Consider the following 26,711-nt stretch of genomic DNA (forward strand, 5'->3'; position numbering starts at 1 on the left):
TCCTTTTGATCTCGAAAGTTCTCCTGAACAACCAAACGAATAGAATTCTGCACCTTAGCGAATTCAGGCACATGATCTTCCTCTCCTTCATGTGATGCTGCAGACATCTTCTTCACAAACAGGTTCTCCTCTTCTCAATAGAAACCTTCAACACCGAAGTGCCAGGTAGATGATCGCCTCCCGTTGCCCGGGGACTAATCCGACTCCCTAATAGCAGCAGGGAGGTGAAGCCCTGCTGAAAAACAGAGCGATCCCCCCAGGCCAAGGAGCCGGGTACCCCGAGCACCTCTCAGCCAAGACCAAGGCAGCAGCCGCTAGATCACTGCACTTGATCTTAGCCAAAAGGCCGAGAAGCGATAACCAGAATTGGTTTCAAACTACGGAGCCACCCAAGGATCCTGAAAAGTCCATTTGTGGAGATGAGCTCCTGGACTCCCGTTAAGAAGACATGTTGTCAACCTCTAGATCCCTTACATGCCTGCACTTTTCGGCTTGCTGCTGCTGCAATCCACGCGTTTTAGATCTGCATAACTCCACCTCTTTAAACACAGCACCTTCACCCCCTGCTGTTCCCACCCGCCTCAACACCGTTGGAAGGGAGGAGAACCAATTAAGGCGGGGGGTGGGGTGGAACGAGCAGCTGTCTACCCTTAGCAGGAGGGCTCCTGATTACATACCTCTCCTGCTGCTGCTGCTGCTGGCTGTCCAGCAGCAGACTGAAGGTGGCTGCTGCTGTGCACAGGTATATAAAGGCTCAGAGCCTATTATGACACGCGCAGCCAGCGTTCCATTGCCACATTCCATCTACTGCAGGCAGGATACCTGGCTGGCTGAATGTCGCTGAGAAGCTCACAGAGACCGCCATAAGCAACAGTTTAACAGAATGCCACAGACTAATCAACCAAACTTTTTGGGTTGGGTTCTCTTTTATAGTCTGCAGGCATTAAATGAAAGAAGTCAGTGTTCCAGCAGAAGGAGACAACGTTTCAGAAAAGGCATTGTAGCAAACCAAAAAAGAAATTTTAAGCGCAGCAGAGTAACCAGCGCACATACCTGTTAGCTCAGGTGAGTTTAAAAGGCTGCTGTTGATAACAAGGGCATTTGCTAAATAGATGGTGTGTGTGCAACAATATACTGAAAGGTCAATTATATTGTGCAGCTTATCTCACCACCTGTAGTTATTTAGGTGAAAGCTCCAAAATGCTTGCCTAATATGTCTGTTTATCCAAAAGGAAGTAAAAAGGGAGAGCTAGAAAGATAGCATTGCATCACATTACATGGCAATGCAATGCACAGTTGCTGAAGTTGAACCAAAATGAGCTTGTAATCTGGCTTCTGCAACTTTGAACATGAAAAATCCAATGAGGAGAAGAAAAGCAAAGCCAAAGAGTCCATCCCAAAATCCGACAAACAAGCAAAATGAACAAAAAACATTGAATTCAATTCTTTCTGATTTTAGAAACTGCATTAAAGAAGGGGTGCACCGGTCCTGGAGATACTGCAATACCAGGTCAATGCGTGGAGTGGACAGAGCAAGCTCTTTTTCCATCTCCCTGTTCTAAAAATCCATTTAATATATGGTCCCCAGATAGGGGACGTATCAGATATTAAACTGATAAGAACAGATACTACACTTGATCTTAGCCAAAAGGCCGAGAAGCGATAACCAGAATTGGTTTCAAACTACGGAGCCACCCAAGGATCCTGAAAAGTCCATTTGTGGAGATGAGCTCCTGGACTCCCGTTAAGAAGACATGTTGTCAACCTCTAGATCCCTTACATGCCTGCACTTTTCGGCTTGCTGCTGCTGCAATCCACGCGTTTTAGATCTGCATAACTCCACCTCTTTAAACACAGCACCTTCACCCCCTGCTGTTCCCACCCGCCTCAACACCGTTGGAAGGGAGGAGAACCAATTAAGGCGGGGGGTGGGGTGGAACGAGCAGCTGTCTACCCTTAGCAGGAGGGCTCCTGATTACATACCTCTCCTGCTGCTGCTGCTGCTGGCTGTCCAGCAGCAGACTGAAGGTGGCTGCTGCTGTGCACAGGTATATAAAGGCTCAGAGCCTATTATGACACGCGCAGCCAGCGTTCCATTGCCACATTCCATCTACTGCAGGCAGGATACCTGGCTGGCTGAATGTCGCTGAGAAGCTCACAGAGACCGCCATAAGCAACAGTTTAACAGAATGCCACAGACTAATCAACCAAACTTTTTGGGTTGGGTTCTCTTTTATAGTCTGCAGGCATTAAATGAAAGAAGTCAGTGTTCCAGCAGAAGGAGACAACGTTTCAGAAAAGGCATTGTAGCAAACCAAAAAAGAAATTTTAAGCGCAGCAGAGTAACCAGCGCACATACCTGTTAGCTCAGGTGAGTTTAAAAGGCTGCTGTTGATAACAAGGGCATTTGCTAAATAGATGGTGTGTGTGCAACAATATACTGAAAGGTCAATTATATTGTGCAGCTTATCTCACCACCTGTAGTTATTTAGGTGAAAGCTCCAAAATGCTTGCCTAATATGTCTGTTTATCCAAAAGGAAGTAAAAAGGGAGAGCTAGAAAGATAGCATTGCATCACATTACATGGCAATGCAATGCACAGTTGCTGAAGTTGAACCAAAATGAGCTTGTAATCTGGCTTCTGCAACTTTGAACATGAAAAATCCAATGAGGAGAAGAAAAGCAAAGCCAAAGAGTCCATCCCAAAATCCGACAAACAAGCAAAATGAACAAAAAACATTGAATTCAATTCTTTCTGATTTTAGAAACTGCATTAAAGAAGGGGTGCACCGGTCCTGGAGATACTGCAATACCAGGTCAATGCGTGGAGTGGACAGAGCAAGCTCTTTTTCCATCTCCCTGTTCTAAAAATCCATTTAATATATGGTCCCCAGATAGGGGACGTATCAGATATTAAACTGATAAGAACAGATTTTTTTTTTTTTTTTTTTAAAACCTATTCAGGTTAAAATTAAAGTCCACTCCACAGTCCTCTTCTCCCCAAAGGGAGACAAGACGTGGACTCCAACTTAAATCATCATGAGGTTTTGGTACTTTTAATGTCAGAAAAAAAAATTACAAAAATACAACAATACTTACAAAGAAAGAAATGTTTCAGAACCTGAATGGATACCAAAAAAATAAAAATTAAATTATAACTGTATTAACAACAGTAATAACATCAAGTAAAATACTTGTAACCATTATCAAAAGCATGAACCCCAACCCAACTCAGAACCTTAAGGGACAAATCTTCAACCCTTGATGCTGAAAAAACTTGTTTCGATACACCATCTGGTATTCTATATTTCACACAAAAAACATTTTTATCTCTTATTAGTTCTTTCCTAACATTCTCTATAAGATAGTCCAAACGTTTCTCATCATACAACTTACGGTACAACCGGTTAAAATATTCTGCATTCTTTATAAACATAGGTTGTTGAAAAACAACTATATTTTCTTCCATTGCCACCTCCACTTCCTGTTCCTTTCTCTTTTCTTGCTTTTTAACCTTACCACGGCCAGTTCCCTGACTTACACCTCCCATTTCACTCTCTACCCTATCCCCCCAATCTACTCTTGTTTTCTCCATCTCCCTCTGCACTCCTACAGGTTTGCTTTCTTTTCCCTTTACCACCAACACCTTTTCTACACTTTCCTCCTTTCTCTCTACCAAAACCTTTTTAACCACTACCTCCTTCTCTTTATTTCTTTTCCTCTTTGGGCAATTCTTAAAAACATGTGTATCTTCCTGACACAAGTTGCACTTCCTCCGATCTTTACAATCCTTTGACTCATGATCACCTTTTTTGCAAAAACCACATACACCACCCGAACAATTTTCCTTTCCATGCCCGTATTGACGACAAACTCGACAAAAAGTGGGTATACCACTGAAAAAAATATCACCATTTATATTACCCAACTTAAACCTAGCTGGGGGAAGCAACACAGTCCCCTGCTCATCTTCTTTGAAACGGACCAAAAATTTCCACTTCGAAGTCCAAAAACCAAATTCATTATAAATCTTCCCTTTTGGTGTTACTGACAAACAAAAAAACTCCAAAAATGTAAGAACATCCTCTTCGTCCACCAATGGAGAGTACATTTTAACAATGATCCATTTATCTCTAACGGGGAAGTGTGGCATTACACTTATCCCCTCCATTCTTTTATCCTGGCTTGCAGTCATTTTCCTTAGATATCCTTCAAAAAAAACTTTGTCAACAAAAACTATATCATAAACACCCCTCCTGGGGTAGTCCATTATCGCCAACACTTCTTCTGTCTTCAAACCAAAAAGATCCACAAGAACTTGACTCATCACATACCTAAAATCCTTTTGATCTCGAAAGTTCTCCTGAACAACCAAACGAATAGAATTCTGCACCTTAGCGAATTCAGGCACATGATCTTCCTCTCCTTCATGTGATGCTGCAGACATCTTCTTCACAAACAGGTTCTCCTCTTCTCAATAGAAACCTTCAACACCGAAGTGCCAGGTAGATGATCGCCTCCCGTTGCCCGGGGACTAATCCGACTCCCTAATAGCAGCAGGGAGGTGAAGCCCTGCTGAAAAACAGAGCGATCCCCCCAGGCCAAGGAGCCGGGTACCCCGAGCACCTCTCAGCCAAGACCAAGGCAGCAGCCGCTAGATCACTGCACTTGATCTTAGCCAAAAGGCCGAGAAGCGATAACCAGAATTGGTTTCAAACTACGGAGCCACCCAAGGATCCTGAAAAGTCCATTTGTGGAGATGAGCTCCTGGACTCCCGTTAAGAAGACATGTTGTCAACCTCTAGATCCCTTACATGCCTGCACTTTTCGGCTTGCTGCTGCTGCAATCCACGCGTTTTAGATCTGCATAACTCCACCTCTTTAAACACAGCACCTTCACCCCCTGCTGTTCCCACCCGCCTCAACACCGTTGGAAGGGAGGAGAACCAATTAAGGCGGGGGGTGGGGTGGAACGAGCAGCTGTCTACCCTTAGCAGGAGGGCTCCTGATTACATACCTCTCCTGCTGCTGCTGCTGCTGGCTGTCCAGCAGCAGACTGAAGGTGGCTGCTGCTGTGCACAGGTATATAAAGGCTCAGAGCCTATTATGACACGCGCAGCCAGCGTTCCATTGCCACATTCCATCTACTGCAGGCAGGATACCTGGCTGGCTGAATGTCGCTGAGAAGCTCACAGAGACCGCCATAAGCAACAGTTTAACAGAATGCCACAGACTAATCAACCAAACTTTTTGGGTTGGGTTCTCTTTTATAGTCTGCAGGCATTAAATGAAAGAAGTCAGTGTTCCAGCAGAAGGAGACAACGTTTCAGAAAAGGCATTGTAGCAAACCAAAGAAGAAATTTTAAGCGCAGCAGAGTAACCAGCGCACATACCTGTTAGCTCAGGTGAGTTTAAAAGGCTGCTGTTGATAACAAGGGCATTTGCTAAATAGATGGTGTGTGTGCAACAATATACTGAAAGGTCAATTATATTGTGCAGCTTATCTCACCACCTGTAGTTATTTAGGTGAAAGCTCCAAAATGCTTGCCTAATATGTCTGTTTATCCAAAAGGAAGTAAAAAGGGAGAGCTAGAAAGATAGCATTGCATCACATTACATGGCAATGCAATGCACAGTTGCTGAAGTTGAACCAAAATGAGCTTGTAATCTGGCTTCTGCAACTTTGAACATGAAAAATCCAATGAGGAGAAGAAAAGCAAAGCCAAAGAGTCCATCCCAAAATCCGACAAACAAGCAAAATGAACAAAAAACATTGAATTCAATTCTTTCTGATTTTAGAAACTGCATTAAAGAAGGGGTGCACCGGTCCTGGAGATACTGCAATACCAGGTCAATGCGTGGAGTGGACAGAGCAAGCTCTTTTTCCATCTCCCTGTTCTAAAAATCCATTTAATATATGGTCCCCAGATAGGGGACGTATCAGATATTAAACTGATAAGAACAGATACTACACTTGATCTTAGCCAAAAGGCCGAGAAGCGATAACCAGAATTGGTTTCAAACTACGGAGCCACCCAAGGATCCTGAAAAGTCCATTTGTGGAGATGAGCTCCTGGACTCCCGTTAAGAAGACATGTTGTCAACCTCTAGATCCCTTACATGCCTGCACTTTTCGGCTTGCTGCTGCTGCAATCCACGCGTTTTAGATCTGCATAACTCCACCTCTTTAAACACAGCACCTTCACCCCCTGCTGTTCCCACCCGCCTCAACACCGTTGGAAGGGAGGAGAACCAATTAAGGCGGGGGGTGGGGTGGAACGAGCAGCTGTCTACCCTTAGCAGGAGGGCTCCTGATTACATACCTCTCCTGCTGCTGCTGCTGCTGGCTGTCCAGCAGCAGACTGAAGGTGGCTGCTGCTGTGCACAGGTATATAAAGGCTCAGAGCCTATTATGACACGCGCAGCCAGCGTTCCATTGCCACATTCCATCTACTGCAGGCAGGATACCTGGCTGGCTGAATGTCGCTGAGAAGCTCACAGAGACCGCCATAAGCAACAGTTTAACAGAATGCCACAGACTAATCAACCAAACTTTTTGGGTTGGGTTCTCTTTTATAGTCTGCAGGCATTAAATGAAAGAAGTCAGTGTTCCAGCAGAAGGAGACAACGTTTCAGAAAAGGCATTGTAGCAAACCAAAAAAGAAATTTTAAGCGCAGCAGAGTAACCAGCGCACATACCTGTTAGCTCAGGTGAGTTTAAAAGGCTGCTGTTGATAACAAGGGCATTTGCTAAATAGATGGTGTGTGTGCAACAATATACTGAAAGGTCAATTATATTGTGCAGCTTATCTCACCACCTGTAGTTATTTAGGTGAAAGCTCCAAAATGCTTGCCTAATATGTCTGTTTATCCAAAAGGAAGTAAAAAGGGAGAGCTAGAAAGATAGCATTGCATCACATTACATGGCAATGCAATGCACAGTTGCTGAAGTTGAACCAAAATGAGCTTGTAATCTGGCTTCTGCAACTTTGAACATGAAAAATCCAATGAGGAGAAGAAAAGCAAAGCCAAAGAGTCCATCCCAAAATCCGACAAACAAGCAAAATGAACAAAAAACATTGAATTCAATTCTTTCTGATTTTAGAAACTGCATTAAAGAAGGGGTGCACCGGTCCTGGAGATACTGCAATACCAGGTCAATGCGTGGAGTGGACAGAGCAAGCTCTTTTTCCATCTCCCTGTTCTAAAAATCCATTTAATATATGGTCCCCAGATAGGGGACGTATCAGATATTAAACTGATAAGAACAGATACTACACTTGATCTTAGCCAAAAGGCCGAGAAGCGATAACCAGAATTGGTTTCAAACTACGGAGCCACCCAAGGATCCTGAAAAGTCCATTTGTGGAGATGAGCTCCTGGACTCCCGTTAAGAAGACATGTTGTCAACCTCTAGATCCCTTACATGCCTGCACTTTTCGGCTTGCTGCTGCTGCAATCCACGCGTTTTAGATCTGCATAACTCCACCTCTTTAAACACAGCACCTTCACCCCCTGCTGTTCCCACCCGCCTCAACACCGTTGGAAGGGAGGAGAACCAATTAAGGCGGGGGGTGGGGTGGAACGAGCAGCTGTCTACCCTTAGCAGGAGGGCTCCTGATTACATACCTCTCCTGCTGCTGCTGCTGCTGGCTGTCCAGCAGCAGACTGAAGGTGGCTGCTGCTGTGCACAGGTATATAAAGGCTCAGAGCCTATTATGACACGCGCAGCCAGCGTTCCATTGCCACATTCCATCTACTGCAGGCAGGATACCTGGCTGGCTGAATGTCGCTGAGAAGCTCACAGAGACCGCCATAAGCAACAGTTTAACAGAATGCCACAGACTAATCAACCAAACTTTTTGGGTTGGGTTCTCTTTTATAGTCTGCAGGCATTAAATGAAAGAAGTCAGTGTTCCAGCAGAAGGAGACAACGTTTCAGAAAAGGCATTGTAGCAAACCAAAAAAGAAATTTTAAGCGCAGCAGAGTAACCAGCGCACATACCTGTTAGCTCAGGTGAGTTTAAAAGGCTGCTGTTGATAACAAGGGCATTTGCTAAATAGATGGTGTGTGTGCAACAATATACTGAAAGGTCAATTATATTGTGCAGCTTATCTCACCACCTGTAGTTATTTAGGTGAAAGCTCCAAAATGCTTGCCTAATATGTCTGTTTATCCAAAAGGAAGTAAAAAGGGAGAGCTAGAAAGATAGCATTGCATCACATTACATGGCAATGCAATGCACAGTTGCTGAAGTTGAACCAAAATGAGCTTGTAATCTGGCTTCTGCAACTTTGAACATGAAAAATCCAATGAGGAGAAGAAAAGCAAAGCCAAAGAGTCCATCCCAAAATCCGACAAACAAGCAAAATGAACAAAAAACATTGAATTCAATTCTTTCTGATTTTAGAAACTGCATTAAAGAAGGGGTGCACCGGTCCTGGAGATACTGCAATACCAGGTCAATGCGTGGAGTGGACAGAGCAAGCTCTTTTTCCATCTCCCTGTTCTAAAAATCCATTTAATATATGGTCCCCAGATAGGGGACGTATCAGATATTAAACTGATAAGAACAGATACTACACTTGATCTTAGCCAAAAGGCCGAGAAGCGATAACCAGAATTGGTTTCAAACTACGGAGCCACCCAAGGATCCTGAAAAGTCCATTTGTGGAGATGAGCTCCTGGACTCCCGTTAAGAAGACATGTTGTCAACCTCTAGATCCCTTACATGCCTGCACTTTTCGGCTTGCTGCTGCTGCAATCCACGCGTTTTAGATCTGCATAACTCCACCTCTTTAAACACAGCACCTTCACCCCCTGCTGTTCCCACCCGCCTCAACACCGTTGGAAGGGAGGAGAACCAATTAAGGCGGGGGGTGGGGTGGAACGAGCAGCTGTCTACCCTTAGCAGGAGGGCTCCTGATTACATACCTCTCCTGCTGCTGCTGCTGCTGGCTGTCCAGCAGCAGACTGAAGGTGGCTGCTGCTGTGCACAGGTATATAAAGGCTCAGAGCCTATTATGACACGCGCAGCCAGCGTTCCATTGCCACATTCCATCTACTGCAGGCAGGATACCTGGCTGGCTGAATGTCGCTGAGAAGCTCACAGAGACCGCCATAAGCAACAGTTTAACAGAATGCCACAGACTAATCAACCAAACTTTTTGGGTTGGGTTCTCTTTTATAGTCTGCAGGCATTAAATGAAAGAAGTCAGTGTTCCAGCAGAAGGAGACAACGTTTCAGAAAAGGCATTGTAGCAAACCAAAAAATAAATTTTAAGCGCAGCAGAGTAACCAGCGCACATACCTGTTAGCTCAGGTGAGTTTAAAAGGCTGCTGTTGATAACAAGGGCATTTGCTAAATAGATGGTGTGTGTGCAACAATATACTGAAAGGTCAATTATATTGTGCAGCTTATCTCACCACCTGTAGTTATTTAGGTGAAAGCTCCAAAATGCTTGCCTAATATGTCTGTTTATCCAAAAGGAAGTAAAAAGGGAGAGCTAGAAAGATAGCATTGCATCACATTACATGGCAATGCAATGCACAGTTGCTGAAGTTGAACCAAAATGAGCTTGTAATCTGGCTTCTGCAACTTTGAACATGAAAAATCCAATGAGGAGAAGAAAAGCAAAGCCAAAGAGTCCATCCCAAAATCCGACAAACAAGCAAAATGAACAAAAAACATTGAATTCAATTCTTTCTGATTTTAGAAACTGCATTAAAGAAGGGGTGCACCGGTCCTGGAGATACTGCAATACCAGGTCAATGCGTGGAGTGGACAGAGCAAGCTCTTTTTCCATCTCCCTGTTCTAAAAATCCATTTAATATATGGTCCCCAGATAGGGGACGTATCAGATATTAAACTGATAAGAACAGATACTACACTTGATCTTAGCCAAAAGGCCGAGAAGCGATAACCAGAATTGGTTTCAAACTACGGAGCCACCCAAGGATCCTGAAAAGTCCATTTGTGGAGATGAGCTCCTGGACTCCCGTTAAGAAGACATGTTGTCAACCTCTAGATCCCTTACATGCCTGCACTTTTCGGCTTGCTGCTGCTGCAATCCACGCGTTTTAGATCTGCATAACTCCACCTCTTTAAACACAGCACCTTCACCCCCTGCTGTTCCCACCCGCCTCAACACCGTTGGAAGGGAGGAGAACCAATTAAGGCGGGGGGTGGGGTGGAACGAGCAGCTGTCTACCCTTAGCAGGAGGGCTCCTGATTACATACCTCTCCTGCTGCTGCTGCTGCTGGCTGTCCAGCAGCAGACTGAAGGTGGCTGCTGCTGTGCACAGGTATATAAAGGCTCAGAGCCTATTATGACACGCGCAGCCAGCGTTCCATTGCCACATTCCATCTACTGCAGGCAGGATACCTGGCTGGCTGAATGTCGCTGAGAAGCTCACAGAGACCGCCATAAGCAACAGTTTAACAGAATGCCACAGACTAATCAACCAAACTTTTTGGGTTGGGTTCTCTTTTATAGTCTGCAGGCATTAAATGAAAGAAGTCAGTGTTCCAGCAGAAGGAGACAACGTTTCAGAAAAGGCATTGTAGCAAACCAAAAAATAAATTTTAAGCGCAGCAGAGTAACCAGCGCACATACCTGTTAGCTCAGGTGAGTTTAAAAGGCTGCTGTTGATAACAAGGGCATTTGCTAAATAGATGGTGTGTGTGCAACAATATACTGAAAGGTCAATTATATTGTGCAGCTTATCTCACCACCTGTAGTTATTTAGGTGAAAGCTCCAAAATGCTTGCCTAATATGTCTGTTTATCCAAAAGGAAGTAAAAAGGGAGAGCTAGAAAGATAGCATTGCATCACATTACATGGCAATGCAATGCACAGTTGCTGAAGTTGAACCAAAATGAGCTTGTAATCTGGCTTCTGCAACTTTGAACATGAAAAATCCAATGAGGAGAAGAAAAGCAAAGCCAAAGAGTCCATCCCAAAATCCGACAAACAAGCAAAATGAACAAAAAACATTGAATTCAATTCTTTCTGATTTTAGAAACTGCATTAAAGAAGGGGTGCACCGGTCCTGGAGATACTGCAATACCAGGTCAATGCGTGGAGTGGACAGAGCAAGCTCTTTTTCCATCTCCCTGTTCTAAAAATCCATTTAATATATGGTCCCCAGATAGGGGACGTATCAGATATTAAACTGATAAGAACAGATTTTTTTTTTTTTTTTTTTTTTTTAAAAACCATTCAGTTTAGTTTTTTAGCAAACAGTATGAATTTCTCCAAAATTTGCTACTTAAAACTTCTCATCATCATGGTTCTATTTATTTAGCAGTAGTATAAGACGAGATATAATCACAAGGGAACATCCTTTACATAACACAAATGCAGAAACTTCAAGGAATCACAAAGAAAAAAAATCACTGGTATTTGATATGGTAATGCCACTTTTTAAATTTCCAAATCCCTTCGGCATCTGTGCCACCACCGCCTCTGCTGTCCAACTTATATATCAGGTATAGTCTTGAAAGAATAAGTCTAACACATTCATTCACTGATAAAGATTTCCTTTTGAAAAGTCCAAGGTTCCTTGCATCCCACAAACTCTCCATCACACAAGCCATTATCAACCATAAAATTCTATCTTTAGACCGACTACACGCACCAATTCCAAACATCGCCACACGCCAATCCACAAAATTCACGCCTGCTAAACCCTTACACAATCCACCTACACACTTCCACACACTGTACGCGTACTCACAATCCCACATAACATGCCTGACAGTCTCACAACCACCACATCCCACTCTCGGACACACATCTGTTCTTATCAACTCTCTTTTCTTCTGCACTTCTCTCACAGGTAAAATATTATGTAAAGTCATCCACACAACATCCTTCTGTTTGTTTGACATCCCATACGTATCTAACTTCTTCCATGCATCTGAAACCTCATTCCCTCTCAGCCCAACAATATTACACTCTACCTCATTTGCACTCATTCTTTTCACCACATTCTTGGTCATTCTAAAATCATTCATTCCCACACTCAACAAATCATGCTTTCTCACAAATTTCTCAATCACCTCATACCAAACAGGACACTTAAAGGCCACAGGCACACTCGCATCTCTCTTCCTCCAGCATAACCCATACAACATCCATCCAGCAGAATAATTAGCCATAAAAGCACCTTTATTGCCTTTACCCAGCAAAATAACCACAGTCTTAATATAATTAAGACCTAAAAAAACTTCAATATTGGGAAAGGCCAGCCCACCATGCTGACAAGCCTTAAAAAGGCTCTCCCGCTTCAACTTCTCCATCTTACTACACCACAGGAATGTGAATACCAACTTCTCTATTCTCTTAATTTTCCTGTAAGGAGAAGGAAAAACAGTCGCCACATAAAGCAGGATAGGGAGAATCACTGCTTTGATAATTAACACCTTACCACGCAGAGTCAATTCTCTCATTCGCCAAAAATTCAATTTACGTTCAACCCGCATACCACACTCTTCCCAACTTTCATTCCCTTTTAAGTCATCATTAAATAATACGCCCAAAATCTTGATTGCACCCTCTTCACACTTTACACCATCAATACGAATACTACTATCTCCAAAACATTTAAAACTACATTTATTCCAATTTACCCTAAAACCAGACGCACCAACAAAAAAATCCAAAAGCAATTTAATTCTACTCAAAGAAGCCATACTTTCACTCACAACCACAACATCATCCATATAACCTAACACTTTCACATGCTTACCACCACTACCAGGCACCAACAAACCTCTCATCATTTTATCCCGTCTAATCAAACATAACAATGGTTCTATTACACATACAAATAAGACGGGGGACATAGGACACCCCTGCCTTACTCCTGACCTAATCTTCACTTTGTCACACAGCCACCCATTAACCAAGAACTCACTTGACACACAATCATACAATGATTTTACACAATTCACAAATTCTCTAGGAAACCCCATTCTTTCCAGTACTTTAAACAAAAACACATGCGAAACCCTGTCAAACGCCTTCTCAAAATCAATAGCTAAAGTCATACATTTCTGCTTTCTATCCTTGCAATCCCCAATCATATCTCTCAACAATAACAAGTTATCACTCATACTTCTTCCAGGCACTGCACATACTTGGTCCTCCTCCACAACACTACCAATCACTTCACGCATACGATTTGCCAGTAACTTACTGTAGACCTTATAATCCGAATTCAGCAGTGTTATTGGTCTCCAGTTTTCCAAACGTTTCCTCTCACCCTTTTTATACACAAGCACAACCACTCCTTCTTTCATTGATTCACACAACCTACCATTCACCCACATATACTTACATACCTCAGTCAAATCTGTTCCCAAAACTTCCCATGCTTTCACATACAACTCTACAGGTATACCATCTTTCCCAGGAGTCTTACTCTTTTTAGCACTCCACACCACATTCTTCACTTCATCCAGAACTACATCCTCACACAACAGATCACGCTCCTCAGAATCAAGTTTTTTCTCCACACCATTCAGAACATATGACACAAGCCCAGAGTCAATCCATTTCTCATCATACAACTTGCTATAAAACCTATTCACTTCTTTCAGCACATCCTCACCCATACAGTTGGTTCCACTTTCATTCACAACTTCATTCATATCAGTCTTCCTACCATTCATTTTTTTAAAAAAGAACCTCGTACACTTCTCATTTTTCTCCAGGTGCTCAATTTTAGTACGATATATAATTTCCTTTCCTTTCTCATCCAACACACGCTTCAATTCATTCTTAGCCTCAGTAAGTTGATCAGACATCTCCAAACCACTTGCAACACACTTTCTCAACCAGTCAATCCGTCTATTAAGGTCATTAAACCTATTCCTATATCTGGCAGCTTTTCTATAGCCCCACTTTTTGAAGAAAGTTTTAAATTGCACTTTCACCCAGTCCCACCAGTCAAGAACACACACAAAATCCTTCTTACGCATTCTCCATCTTTCATACTTTACATTAAACTCATTCATCACCTCATCATCCTCTAACAGCCTTGCATTCAACTTCCATACCCCACCGCCATACACTTGGTCACCATTCGCACAAAACACGCCTCTCAAACATTCATGGTCCGAAAAAGGTACCTTTTGTTGAGAAAAATCCAAACATACCATATTTTTAGAAAATAACATTAAATCAATTCTGGAATGAATCTCACCACGGTCAGCATGGTATGTCGGCGGTGGTGGCATGCCAAGAACAATAACTGCTGCATCTAAAAAGGAAAAATCACAAATTAAATGGGACAATTTCTTTCCTGTTATGTCACACTTTCCTTCTGTGACACAATTAACGTCCCCAACAAAAATAGTGGGAGATTTCCCTGGAAGAAAAAAAACTTAATTTTTCAAGAAGAGCAAGCCGCTCTTCCTTCCCTGTAGGGCAATATAAATTAATAATTCTGACCCGCCACCCTCTATAACTCAAAAATGCAATTAAACATCGGCCCACCTCCACCACAATATAACTATCAATAGAGATTTCTTTATTCCCAACTAATATCCCCACCCCATCATTTTTATTATGATTAGACCCTGACCAGATATGCTGTCCGTAAGGCCAGTCTTTGTCACAAGGAGCATCCTGAATCCCACACTCCTGAAGGCAAAAAACATCAGCACCTAAATGTTTCAGGTAGTCCAGAACAGTTGTTCTTCTGATTTTAGATCTGATCTGCCTTACATTTAGGGACACTACATCCCAACCAGATTGGCAAGACATTAATTAAAGAAAAGAAATACATGACTCAATGTTGATCACACCATACTCATCCATTATCATCAGACTGGGAAAGCACCCCAAAGGTGTTGATGCTCTCAGGGATGCCAAGGTAAGGAGCATCAGGGGAGAAGACATCCTGCGGGTAAATGCGGTCACTTGCAGGACTGTCGCACCCTCCGCTGGCAGGTGAGTACTCTCGTCTGGGTTTTTTATTGGCCAGTTCAGGAGTATCATCATCATCAAAAGACCTCCCAGAAGTAAAGTCTCCTTGGCCACCATCCCTGGCCACCTCTTCGTCTGTAGCACCCCAGGACAATGCAGGGGTTCGAGCAAGAGACACATCCATGTCACCCTCACCACATATTTCGGACTGATGAGGGAGGTCCACATCCAACTCGGAGATCTCCATACTTGGCCCAGCAGGGGCTGGAGGGTCCAACAGGGTCTGGGCCTCACCCACCAGATCTTCAACCTCAGGGGGCTCCGTCTCCTCATTGATCTCTGCAGTAGTCACCTGTGGGGTAACAGCAGGGACAGTAGGCTTACCTTTGGTCACTTCGGAGAAGGACCTAGGCTTGACTTTAGCCTTACAATCCCGAATCACATGTCCTTCCTCCCCGCAGGCATCACATACCACCGGGTTGGAACAATCCTTCGCCAGATGACCGTACTTGTTGCACTTTCTACAGTTTGGCAATTGTTTGCAGAAATCCTGGATATGCCCGAACATGTTGCATCTCCTGCAGAACAATGGCGCCTCGGGAAAAAACAGATATCCAGAGTCTCTTCCAATTGTAAAGTTCAGAGGAGGATAGTGAATACCTCCAGGACCATGAGGGTCTATCCCAAACCTCACAAAGTATTTATACTTCCCAGTCCACAGCCCTTCTCCATTTAAGATTTTATGGGAGAATTGCACAAAAATGCAGTGTCTTCTCAGGAATGCAGTGATATCATCCCGGGAGATAAAGGGGTTGTGCATGAATACTACCACCGGGATATCCCCCTTAGAGTAGAGTACAGTGAAGATAAGTCCATCCAGCTGAGGGTGCTCTGAAAGGACTTGAAGAGTTTTGAAAAGGTTTTGGCAAGCCGCCATAGAAGAAAGCACCAAGACGTACCTATGCTCCCTTCTGAACTCCTGCAAACAGATGATCTCCGACTTCTGGATCTTCAGGATTTCATAGAAAATGGCGTTGACCAGGTATGACAACGAGAAATGGTCCTTCTTCTCCTCAGAGACCTCGATACGGAAAGCATTCTTGACCCGGGGATCCCCGGTCCCAGCAAAGCGAAGCTTGACACCCATGGTCGCTTCAGGAATCGCCTTCTCGTTTCCTCCTCACTCTCCCCCTATAGCAGCATCCAGCTTAAGCCACCGAAGTGGCGATGCTGGAAGGCCGAGGGCTAGTACACAAGGAACCTCTTGTCCAAACACTAGGTCTGAGCCAAAAGGCCGAGAAGCGATAACCAGAATTGGTTTCAAACTACGGAGCCACCCAAGGATCCTGAAAAGTCCATTTGTGGAGATGAGCTCCTGGACTCCCGTTAAGAAGACATGTTGTCAACCTCTAGATCCCTTACATGCCTGCACTTTTCGGCTTGCTGCTGCTGCAATCCACGCGTTTTAGATCTGCATAACTCCACCTCTTTAAACACAGCACCTTCACCCCCTGCTGTTCCCACCCGCCTCAACACCGTTGGAAGGGAGGAGAACCAATTAAGGCGGGGGGTGGGGTGGAACGAGCAGCTGTCTACCCTTAGCAGGAGGGCTCCTGATTACATACCTCTCCTGCTGCTGCTGCTGCTGGCTGTCCAGCAGCAGACTGAAGGTGGCTGCTGCTGTGCACAGGTATATAAAGGCTCAGAGCCTATTATGACACGCGCAGCCAGCGTTCCATTGCCACATTCCATCTACTGCAGGCAGGATACCTGGCTGGCTGAATGTCGCTGAGAAGCTCACAGAGACCGCCATAAGCAACAGTTTAACAGAATGCCACAGACTAATCAACCAAACTTTTTGGGTTGGGTTCTCTTTTATAGTCTGCAGGCATTAAATGAAAGAAGTCAGTGTTCCAGCAGAAGGAGACAACGTTTCAGAAAAGGCATTGTAGCAAACCAAAAAAGAAATTTTAAGCGCAGCAGAGTAACCAGCGCACATACCTGTTAGCTCAGGTGAGTTTAAAAGGCTGCTGTTGATAACAAGGGCATTTGCTAAATAGATGGTGTGTGTGCAACAATATACTGAAAGGTCAATTATATTGTGCAGCTTATCTCATCACATGTAGTTATTTAGGTGAAAGCTCCAAAATGCTTGCCTAATATGTCTGTTTATCCAAAAGGAAGTAAAAAGGGAGAGCTAGAAAGATAGCATTGCATCACATTACATGGCAATGCAATGCACAGTTGCTGAAGTTGAACCAAAATGAGCTTGTAATCTGGCTTCTGCAACTTTGAACATGAAAAATCCAATGAGGAGAAGAAAAGCAAAGCCAAAGAGTCCATCCCAAAATCCGACAAACAAGCAAAATGAACAAAAAACATTGAATTCAATTCTTTCTGATTTTAGAAACTGCATTAAAGAAGGGGTGCACCGGTCCTGGAGATACTGCAATACCAGGTCAATGCGTGGAGTGGACAGAGCAAGCTCTTTTTCCATCTCCCTGTTCTAAAAATCCATTTAATATATGGTCCCCAGATAGGGGACGTATCAGATATTAAACTGATAAGAACAGATACTACACTTGATCTTAGCCAAAAGGCCGAGAAGCGATAACCAGAATTGGTTTCAAACTACGGAGCCACCCAAGGATCCTGAAAAGTCCATTTGTGGAGATGAGCTCCTGGACTCCCGTTAAGAAGACATGTTGTCAACCTCTAGATCCCTTACATGCCTGCACTTTTCGGCTTGCTGCTGCTGCAATCCACGCGTTTTAGATCTGCATAACTCCACCTCTTTAAACACAGCACCTTCACCCCCTGCTGTTCCCACCCGCCTCAACACCGTTGGAAGGGAGGAGAACCAATTAAGGCGGGGGGTGGGGTGGAACGAGCAGCTGTCTACCCTTAGCAGGAGGGCTCCTGATTACATACCTCTCCTGCTGCTGCTGCTGCTGGCTGTCCAGCAGCAGACTGAAGGTGGCTGCTGCTGTGCACAGGTATATAAAGGCTCAGAGCCTATTATGACACGCGCAGCCAGCGTTCCATTGCCACATTCCATCTACTGCAGGCAGGATACCTGGCTGGCTGAATGTCGCTGAGAAGCTCACAGAGACCGCCATAAGCAACAGTTTAACAGAATGCCACAGACTAATCAACCAAACTTTTTGGGTTGGGTTCTCTTTTATAGTCTGCAGGCATTAAATGAAAGAAGTCAGTGTTCCAGCAGAAGGAGACAACGTTTCAGAAAAGGCATTGTAGCAAACCAAAAAAGAAATTTTAAGCGCAGCAGAGTAACCAGCGCACATACCTGTTAGCTCAGGTGAGTTTAAAAGGCTGCTGTTGATAACAAGGGCATTTGCTAAATAGATGGTGTGTGTGCAACAATATACTGAAAGGTCAATTATATTGTGCAGCTTATCTCATCACCTGTAGTTATTTAGGTGAAAGCTCCAAAATGCTTGCCTAATATGTCTGTTTATCCAAAAGGAAGTAAAAAGGGAGAGCTAGAAAGATAGCATTGCATCACATTACATGGCAATGCAATGCACAGTTGCTGAAGTTGAACCAAAATGAGCTTGTAATCTGGCTTCTGCAACTTTGAACATGAAAAATCCAATGAGGAGAAGAAAAGCAAAGCCAAAGAGTCCATCCCAAAATCCGACAAACAAGCAAAATGAACAAAAAACATTGAATTCAATTCTTTCTGATTTTAGAAACTGCATTAAAGAAGGGGTGCACCGGTCCTGGAGATACTGCAATACCAGGTCAATGCGTGGAGTGGACAGAGCAAGCTCTTTTTCCATCTCCCTGTTCTAAAAATCCATTTAATATATGGTCCCCAGATAGGGGACGTATCAGATATTAAACTGATAAGAACAGATTTTTTTTTTTTTTTTTTTTTTAAACCATTCAGTTTAGTTTTTTAGCAAACAGTATGAATTTCTCAAAAATTTGCTACTTAAAACTTCTCATCATCATGGTTCTATTTATTTAGCAGTAGTATAAGACGAAATATAATCACAAGGGAACATCCTTTACGTAACACAAATGCAGAAACTTCAAGGAATCACAAAGAAAAAAAATCACTGGTATTTGATATGGTAATGCCACTTTTTAAATTTCCAAATCCCTTCGGCATCTGTGCCACCACCGCCTCTGCTGTCCAACTTATATATCAGGTATAGTCTTGAAAGAATAAGTCTAACACATTCATTCACTGATAAAGATTTCCTCTTGAAAAGTCCAAGGTTCCTTGCATCCCACAAACTCTCCATCACACAAGCCATTATCAACCATAAAATTCTATCTTTAGACCGACTACACGCACCAATTCCAAACATCGCCACACGCCAATCCACAAAATTCACGCCTGCTAAACCCTTACACAATCCACCTACACACTTCCACACACTGTACGCGTACTCACAATCCCACATAACATGCCTCACAGTCTCACAACCACCACATCCCACTCTCGGACACACATCTGTTCTTATCAACTCTCTTTTCTTCTGCACTTCTCTCACAGGTAAAATATTATGTAAAGTCATCCACACCACATCCTTCTGTTTGTTTGACATCCCATACGTATCTAACTTCTTCCATGCATCTGAAACCTCATTCCCTCTCAGCCCAACAATATTACACTCTACCTCATTTGCACTCATTCTTTTCACCACATTCTTGGTCATTCTAAAATCATTCATTCCCACACTCAACAAATCATGCTTTCTCACAAATTTCTCAATCACCTCATACCAAACAGGACACTTAAAGGCCACAGGCACACTCGCATCTCTCTTCCTCCAGCATAACCCATACAACATCCATCCAGCAGAATAATTAGCCATAAAAGCACCTTTATTGCCTTTACCCAGCAAAATAACCACAGTCTTAATATAATTAAGGCCTAAAAAAACTTCAATATTGGGAAAGGCCAGCCCACCATGCTGACAAGCCTTAAAAAGGCTCTCCCGCTTCAACTTCTCCATCTTACTACACCACAGGAATGTGAATACCAACTTCTCTATTCTCTTAATTTTCCTGTAAGGAGAAGGAAAAACAGTCGCCACATAAAGCAGGATAGGGAGAATCACTGCTTTGATAATTAATACCTTACCACGCAGAGTCAATTCTCTCATTCGCCAAAAATTCAATTTACGTTCAACCCGCATACCACACTCTTCCCAACTTTCATTCCCTTTTAAGTCATCATTAAATAATACGCCCAAAATCTTGATTGCACCCACTTCACACTTTACACCATCCATACGAATACTACTATCTCCAAAACATTTAAAACTACATTTATTCCAATTTACCCTAAAACCAGACGCACCAACAAAAAAAACCAAAAGCAATTTAATTCTACTCAAAGAAGCCATACTTTCACTCACAACCACAACATCATCCATATAACCTAACACTTTCACATGCTTACCACCACTACCAGGCACCAACAAACCTCTCATCATTTTATCCCGTCTAATCAAACATAACAATGGTTCTATTACACATACAAATAAGACGGGGGACATAGGACACCCCTGCCTTACTCCTGACCTAATCTTCACTTTGTCACACAGCCACCCATTAACCAAGAACTCACTTGACACACAATCATACAATGATTTTACACAATTCACAAATTCTCTAGGAAACCCCATTCTTTCCAGTACTTTAAACAGAAACACATGCGAAACCCTGTCAAACGCCTTCTCAAAATCAATAGCTAAAGTCATACATTTCTGCTTTCTATCCTTGCAATCCCCAATCATATCTCTCAACAATAACAAGTTATCACTCATACTTCTTCCAGGCACTGCACATACTTGGTCCTCCTCCACAACACTACCAATCACTTCACGCATACGATTTGCCAGTAACTTACTGTAGACCTTATAATCCGAATTCAGCAGTGTTATTGGTCTCCAGTTTTCCAAACGTTTCCTCTCACCCTTTTTATACACAAGCACAACCACTCCTTCTTTCATTGATTCACACAACCTACCATTCACCCACATATACTTACATACCTCAGTCAAATCTGTTCCCAAAACTTCCCATGCTTTCACATACAACTCTACAGGTATACCATCTTTCCCAGGAGTCTTACTCTTTTTAGCACTCCACACCACATTCTTCACTTCATCCAGAACTACATCCTCACACAACAGATCACGCTCCTCAGAATCAAGTTTTTTCTCCACACCATTCAGAACATATGACACAAGCCCAGAGTCAATCCATTTCTCATCATACAACTTGCTATAAAACCTATTCACTTCTTTCAGCACATCCTCACCCATACAGTTGGTTCCACTTTCATTCACAACTTCATTCATATCAGTCTTCCTACCATTCATTTTTTTAAAAAAGAACCTCGTACACTTCTCATTTTTCTCCAGGTGCTCAATTTTAGTACGATATATAATTTCCTTTCCTTTCTCATCCAACACACGCTTCAATTCATTCTTAGCCTCAGTAAGTTGATCAGACATCTCCAAACCACTTGCAACACACTTTCTCAACCAGTCAATCCGTCTATTAAGGTCATTAAACCTATTCCTATATCTGGCAGCTTTTCTATAGCCCCACTTTTTGAAGAAAGTTTTAAATTGCACTTTCACCCAGTCCCACCAGTCAAGAACACACACAAAATCCTTCTTACGCATTCTCCATCTTTCATACTTTACATTAAACTCATTCATCACCTCATCATCCTCTAACAGCCTTGCATTCAACTTCCATACCCCACCGCCATACACTTGGTCACCATTCGCACAAAACACGCCTCTCAAACATTCATGGTCCGAAAAAGGTACCTTTTGTTGAGAAAAATCCAAACATACCATATTTTTAGAAAATAACATTAAATCAATTCTGGAATGAATCTCACCACGGTCAGCATGGTATGTCGGCGGTGGTGGCATGCCAAGAACAATAACTGCTGCATCTAAAAAGGAAAAATCACAAATTAAATGGGACAATTTCTTTCCTGTTATGTCACACTTTCCTTCTGTGACACAATTAACGTCCCCAACAAAAATAGTGGGAGATTTCCCTGGAAGAAAAAAAACTTAATTTTTCAAGAAGAGCAAGCCGCTCTTCCTTCCCTGTAGGGCAATATAAATTAATAATTCTGACCCGCCACCCTCTATAACTCAAAAATGCAATTAAACATCGGCCCACCTCCACCACAATATAACTATCAATAGAGATTTCTTTATTCCCAACTAATATCCCCACCCCATCATTTTTATTATGATTAGACCCTGACCAGATATGCTGTCCGTAAGGCCAGTCTTTGTCACAAGGAGCATCCTGAATCCCACACTCCTGAAGGCAAAAAACATCAGCACCTAAATGTTTCAGGTAGTCCAGAACAGTTGTTCTTCTGATTTTAGATCTGATCTGCCTTACATTTAGGGACACTACATCCCAACCAGATTGGCAAGACATTAATTAAAGAAAAGAAATACATGACTCAATGTTGATCACACCATACTCATCCATTATCATCAGACTGGGAAAGCACCCCAAAGGTGTTGATGCTCTCAGGGATGCCAAGGTAAGGAGCATCAGGGGAGAAGACATCCTGCGGGTAAATGCGGTCACTTGCAGGACTGTCGCACCCTCCGCTGGCAGGTGAGTACTCTCGTCTGGGTTTTTTATTGGCCAGTTCAGGAGTATCATCATCATCAAAAGACCTCCCAGAAGTAAAGTCTCCTTGGCCACCATCCCTGGCCACCTCTTCGTCTGTAGCACCCCAGGACAATGCAGGGGTTCGAGCAAGAGACACATCCATGTCACCCTCACCACATATTTCGGACTGATGAGGGAGGTCCACATCCAACTCGGAGATCTCCATACTTGGCCCAGCAGGGGCTGGAGGGTCCAACAGGGTCTGGGCCTCACCCACCAGATCTTCAACCTCAGGGGGCTCCGTCTCCTCATTGATCTCTGCAGTAGTCACCTGTGGGGTAACAGCAGGGACAGTAGGCTTACCTTTGGTCACTTCGGAGAAGGACCTAGGCTTGACTTTAGCCTTACAATCCCGAATCACATGTCCTTCCTCCCCGCAGGCATCACATACCACCGGGTTGGAACAATCCTTCGCCAGATGACCGTACTTGTTGCACTTTCTACAGTTTGGCAATTGTTTGCAGAAATCCTGGATATGCCCGAACATGTTGCATCTCCTGCAGAACAATGGCGCCTCGGGAAAAAACAGATATCCAGAGTCTCTTCCAATTGTAAAGTTCAGAGGAGGATAGTGAATACCTCCAGGACCATGAGGGTCTATCCCAAACCTCACAAAGTATTTATACTTCCCAGTCCACAGCCCTTCTCCATTTAAGATTTTATGGGAGAATTGCACAAAAATGCAGTGTCTTCTCAGGAATGCAGTGATATCATCCCGGGAGATAAAGGGGTTGTGCATGAATACTACCACCGGGATATCCCCCTTAGAGTAGAGTACAGTGAAGATAAGTCCATCCAGCTGAGGGTGCTCTGAAAGGACTTGAAGAGTTTTGAAAAGGTTTTGGCAAGCCGCCATAGAAGAAAGCACCAAGACGTACCTATGCTCCCTTCTGAACTCCTGCAAACAGATGATCTCCGACTTCTGGATCTTCAGGATTTCATAGAAAATGGCGTTGACCAGGTATGACAACGAGAAATGGTCCTTCTTCTCCTCAGAGACCTCGATACGGAAAGCATTCTTGACCCGGGGATCCCCGGTCCCAGCAAAGCGAAGCTTGACACCCATGGTCGCTTCAGGAATCGCCTTCTCGTTTCCTCCTCACTCTCCCCCTATAGCAGCATCCAGCTTAAGCCACCGAAGTGGCGATGCTGGAAGGCCGAGGGCTAGTACACAAGGAACCTCTTGTCCAAACACTAGGTCTGAGCCAAAAGGCCGAGAAGCGATAACCAGAATTGGTTTCAAACTACGGAGCCACCCAAGGATCCTGAAAAGTCCATTTGTGGAGATGAGCTCCTGGACTCCCGTTAAGAAGACATGTTGTCAACCTCTAGATCCCTTACATGCCTGCACTTTTCGGCTTGCTGCTGCTGCAATCCACGCGTTTTAGATCTGCATAACTCCACCTCTTTAAACACAGCACCTTCACCCCCTGCTGTTCCCACCCGCCTCAACACCATTGGAAGGGAGGAGAACCAATTAAGGCGGGGGGTGGGGTGGAACGAGCAGCTGTCTACCCTTAGCAGGAGGGCTCCTGATTACATACCTCTCCTGCTGCTGCTGCTGCTGGCTGTCCAGCAGCAGACTGAAGGTGGCTGCTGCTGTGCACAGGTATATAAAGGCTCAGAGCCTATTATGACACGCGCAGCCAGCGTTCCATTGCCACATTCCATCTACTGCAGGCAGGATACCTGGCTGGCTGAATGTCGCTGAGAAGCTCACAGAGACCGCCATAAGCAACAGTTTAACAGAATGCCACAGACTAATCAACCAAACTTTTTGGGTTGGGTTCTCTTTTATAGTCTGCAGGCATTAAATGAAAGAAGTCAGTGTTCCAGCAGAAGGAGACAACGTTTCAGAAAAGGCATTGTAGCAAACCAAAAAAGAAATTTTAAGCGCAGCAGAGTAACCAGCGCACATACCTGTTAGCTCAGGTGAGTTTAAAAGGCTGCTGTTGATAACAAGGGCATTTGCTAAATAGATGGTGTGTGTGCAACAATATACTGAAAGGTCAATTATATTGTGCAGCTTATCTCACCACCTGTAGTTATTTAGGTGAAAGCTCCAAAATGCTTGCCTAATATGTCTGTTTATCCAAAAGGAAGTAAAAAGGGAGAGCTAGAAAGATAGCATTGCATCACATTACATGGCAATGCAATGCACAGTTGCTGAAGTTGAACCAAAATGAGCTTGTAATCTGGCTTCTGCAACTTTGAACATGAAAAATCCAATGAGGAGAAGAAAAGCAAAGCCAAAGAGTCCATCCCAAAATCCGACAAACAAGCAAAATGAACAAAAAACATTGAATTCAATTCTTTCTGATTTTAGAAACTGCATTAAAGAAGGGGTGCACCGGTCCTGGAGATACTGCAATACCAGGTCAATGCGTGGAGTGGACAGAGCAAGCTCTTTTTCCATCTCCCTGTTCTAAAAATCCATTTAATATATGGTCCCCAGATAGGGGACGTATCAGATATTAAACTGATAAGAACAGATACTACACTTGATCTTAGCCAAAAGGCCGAGAAGCGATAACCAGAATTGGTTTCAAACTACGGAGCCACCCAAGGATCCTGAAAAGTCCATTTGTGGAGATGAGCTCCTGGACTCCCGTTAAGAAGACATGTTGTCAACCTCTAGATCCCTTACATGCCTGCACTTTTCGGCTTGCTGCTGCTGCAATCCACGCGTTTTAGATCTGCATAACTCCACCTCTTTAAACACAGCACCTTCACCCCCTGCTGTTCCCACCCGCCTCAACACCGTTGGAAGGGAGGAGAACCAATTAAGGCGGGGGGTGGGGTGGAACGAGCAGCTGTCTACCCTTAGCAGGAGGGCTCCTGATTACATACCTCTCCTGCTGCTGCTGCTGCTGGCTGTCCAGCAGCAGACTGAAGGTGGCTGCTGCTGTGCACAGGTATATAAAGGCTCAGAGCCTATTATGACACGCGCAGCCAGCGTTCCATTGCCACATTCCATCTACTGCAGGCAGGATACCTGGCTGGCTGAATGTCGCTGAGAAGCTCACAGAGACCGCCATAAGCAACAGTTTAACAGAATGCCACAGACTAATCAACCAAACTTTTTGGGTTGGGTTCTCTTTTATAGTCTGCAGGCATTAAATGAAAGAAGTCAGTGTTCCAGCAGAAGGAGACAACGTTTCAGAAAAGGCATTGTAGCAAACCAAAAAAGAAATTTTAAGCGCAGCAGAGTAACCAGCGCACATACCTGTTAGCTCAGGTGAGTTTAAAAGGCTGCTGTTGATAACAAGGGCATTTGCTAAATAGATGGTGTGTGTGCAACAATATACTGAAAGGTCAATTATATTGTGCAGCTTATCTCACCACCTGTAGTTATTTAGGTGAAAGCTCCAAAATGCTTGCCTAATATGTCTGTTTATCCAAAAGGAAGTAAAAAGGGAGAGCTAGAAAGATAGCATTGCATCACATTACATGGCAATGCAATGCACAGTTGCTGAAGTTGAACCAAAATGAGCTTGTAATCTGGCTTCTGCAACTTTGAACATGAAAAATCCAATGAGGAGAAGAAAAGCAAAGCCAAAGAGTCCATCCCAAAATCCGACAAACAAGCAAAATGAACCAAAAACATTGAATTCAATTCTTTCTGATTTTAGAAACTGCATTAAAGAAGGGGTGCACCGGTCCTGGAGATAATGCAATACCAGGTCAATGCGTGGAGTGGACAGAGCAAGCTCTTTTTCCATCTCCCTGTTCTAAAAATCCATTTAATATATGGTCCCCAGATAGGGGACGTATCAGATATTAAACTGATAAGAACAGATTTTTTTTTTTTTTTTTTTTTTTTTAAAGCCCGAATTCGTGTACAAAACCCGAGTGCGCTTAAAAAAGTGACAAGTGCCACAAAAAAAGTGCACTAGGATGCTGGTCTTCTTGAAACCCTCTCCAATAGGAGAAGGGTCCCCCAAACCATTCCCCGTCCCTCCGAGCCAAAAGGCCACAGCGAGGAACAGGGACAAAAAGCCACCTCCAGCCAAAGCCAGAGGCGACCCAATCTTACCCCCAGCACCTGCCCGAGTTCTCACCCGAGCAAG

General features: G+C 43.7%; 8 non-coding genes and 3 pseudogenes across 8 annotated transcripts; all 11 read right to left on the reverse strand.

Annotated features, from left to right (window-relative positions):
• Window positions 1–1,473: 1,473 nt before the first annotated feature.
• On the reverse strand, window positions 1,474–1,664 carry LOC141191864 (U2 spliceosomal RNA). Its single transcript, XR_012265564.1, has one exon. It is a non-coding gene; the product is annotated as a U2 spliceosomal RNA (small nuclear RNA).
• Window positions 1,665–2,779: 1,115 nt separating this feature from the next.
• LOC141192127 (U2 spliceosomal RNA) lies at window positions 2,780–2,960 on the reverse strand (annotated as a pseudogene).
• A 2,853-nt stretch (window positions 2,961–5,813) lies between these two features.
• On the reverse strand, window positions 5,814–6,004 carry LOC141191877 (U2 spliceosomal RNA). Its single transcript, XR_012265576.1, has one exon. It is a non-coding gene; the product is annotated as a U2 spliceosomal RNA (small nuclear RNA).
• Window positions 6,005–7,119: 1,115 nt separating this feature from the next.
• LOC141191889 (U2 spliceosomal RNA) lies at window positions 7,120–7,310 on the reverse strand. Its single transcript, XR_012265587.1, has one exon. It is a non-coding gene; the product is annotated as a U2 spliceosomal RNA (small nuclear RNA).
• A 1,115-nt stretch (window positions 7,311–8,425) lies between these two features.
• On the reverse strand, window positions 8,426–8,616 carry LOC141191901 (U2 spliceosomal RNA). The gene has a single exon (XR_012265598.1). It is a non-coding gene; the product is annotated as a U2 spliceosomal RNA (small nuclear RNA).
• Window positions 8,617–9,731: 1,115 nt separating this feature from the next.
• On the reverse strand, window positions 9,732–9,922 carry LOC141191912 (U2 spliceosomal RNA). Its single transcript, XR_012265609.1, has one exon. It is a non-coding gene; the product is annotated as a U2 spliceosomal RNA (small nuclear RNA).
• Window positions 9,923–11,037: 1,115 nt separating this feature from the next.
• On the reverse strand, window positions 11,038–11,223 carry LOC141192134 (U2 spliceosomal RNA). The gene has a single exon (XR_012265823.1). It is a non-coding gene; the product is annotated as a U2 spliceosomal RNA (small nuclear RNA).
• Window positions 11,224–17,358: 6,135 nt separating this feature from the next.
• Window positions 17,359–17,549, reverse strand: LOC141191924 (U2 spliceosomal RNA). The gene has a single exon (XR_012265620.1). It is a non-coding gene; the product is annotated as a U2 spliceosomal RNA (small nuclear RNA).
• Window positions 17,550–18,664: 1,115 nt separating this feature from the next.
• On the reverse strand, window positions 18,665–18,873 carry LOC141192156 (U2 spliceosomal RNA; annotated as a pseudogene).
• A 6,108-nt stretch (window positions 18,874–24,981) lies between these two features.
• Window positions 24,982–25,172, reverse strand: LOC141191935 (U2 spliceosomal RNA). The gene has a single exon (XR_012265631.1). It is a non-coding gene; the product is annotated as a U2 spliceosomal RNA (small nuclear RNA).
• A 1,115-nt stretch (window positions 25,173–26,287) lies between these two features.
• LOC141192172 (U2 spliceosomal RNA) lies at window positions 26,288–26,494 on the reverse strand (annotated as a pseudogene).
• Between the last annotated feature and the right edge of the window lie 217 nt (window positions 26,495–26,711).

This window comes from Phyllobates terribilis, unplaced genomic scaffold, assembly GCF_046119375.1.
Source record: "Phyllobates terribilis strain yellow unplaced genomic scaffold, ASM4611937v1 Scaffold_52__1_contigs__length_9100884, whole genome shotgun sequence".
NCBI lineage: Eukaryota > Metazoa > Chordata > Amphibia > Anura > Dendrobatidae > Phyllobates > Phyllobates terribilis.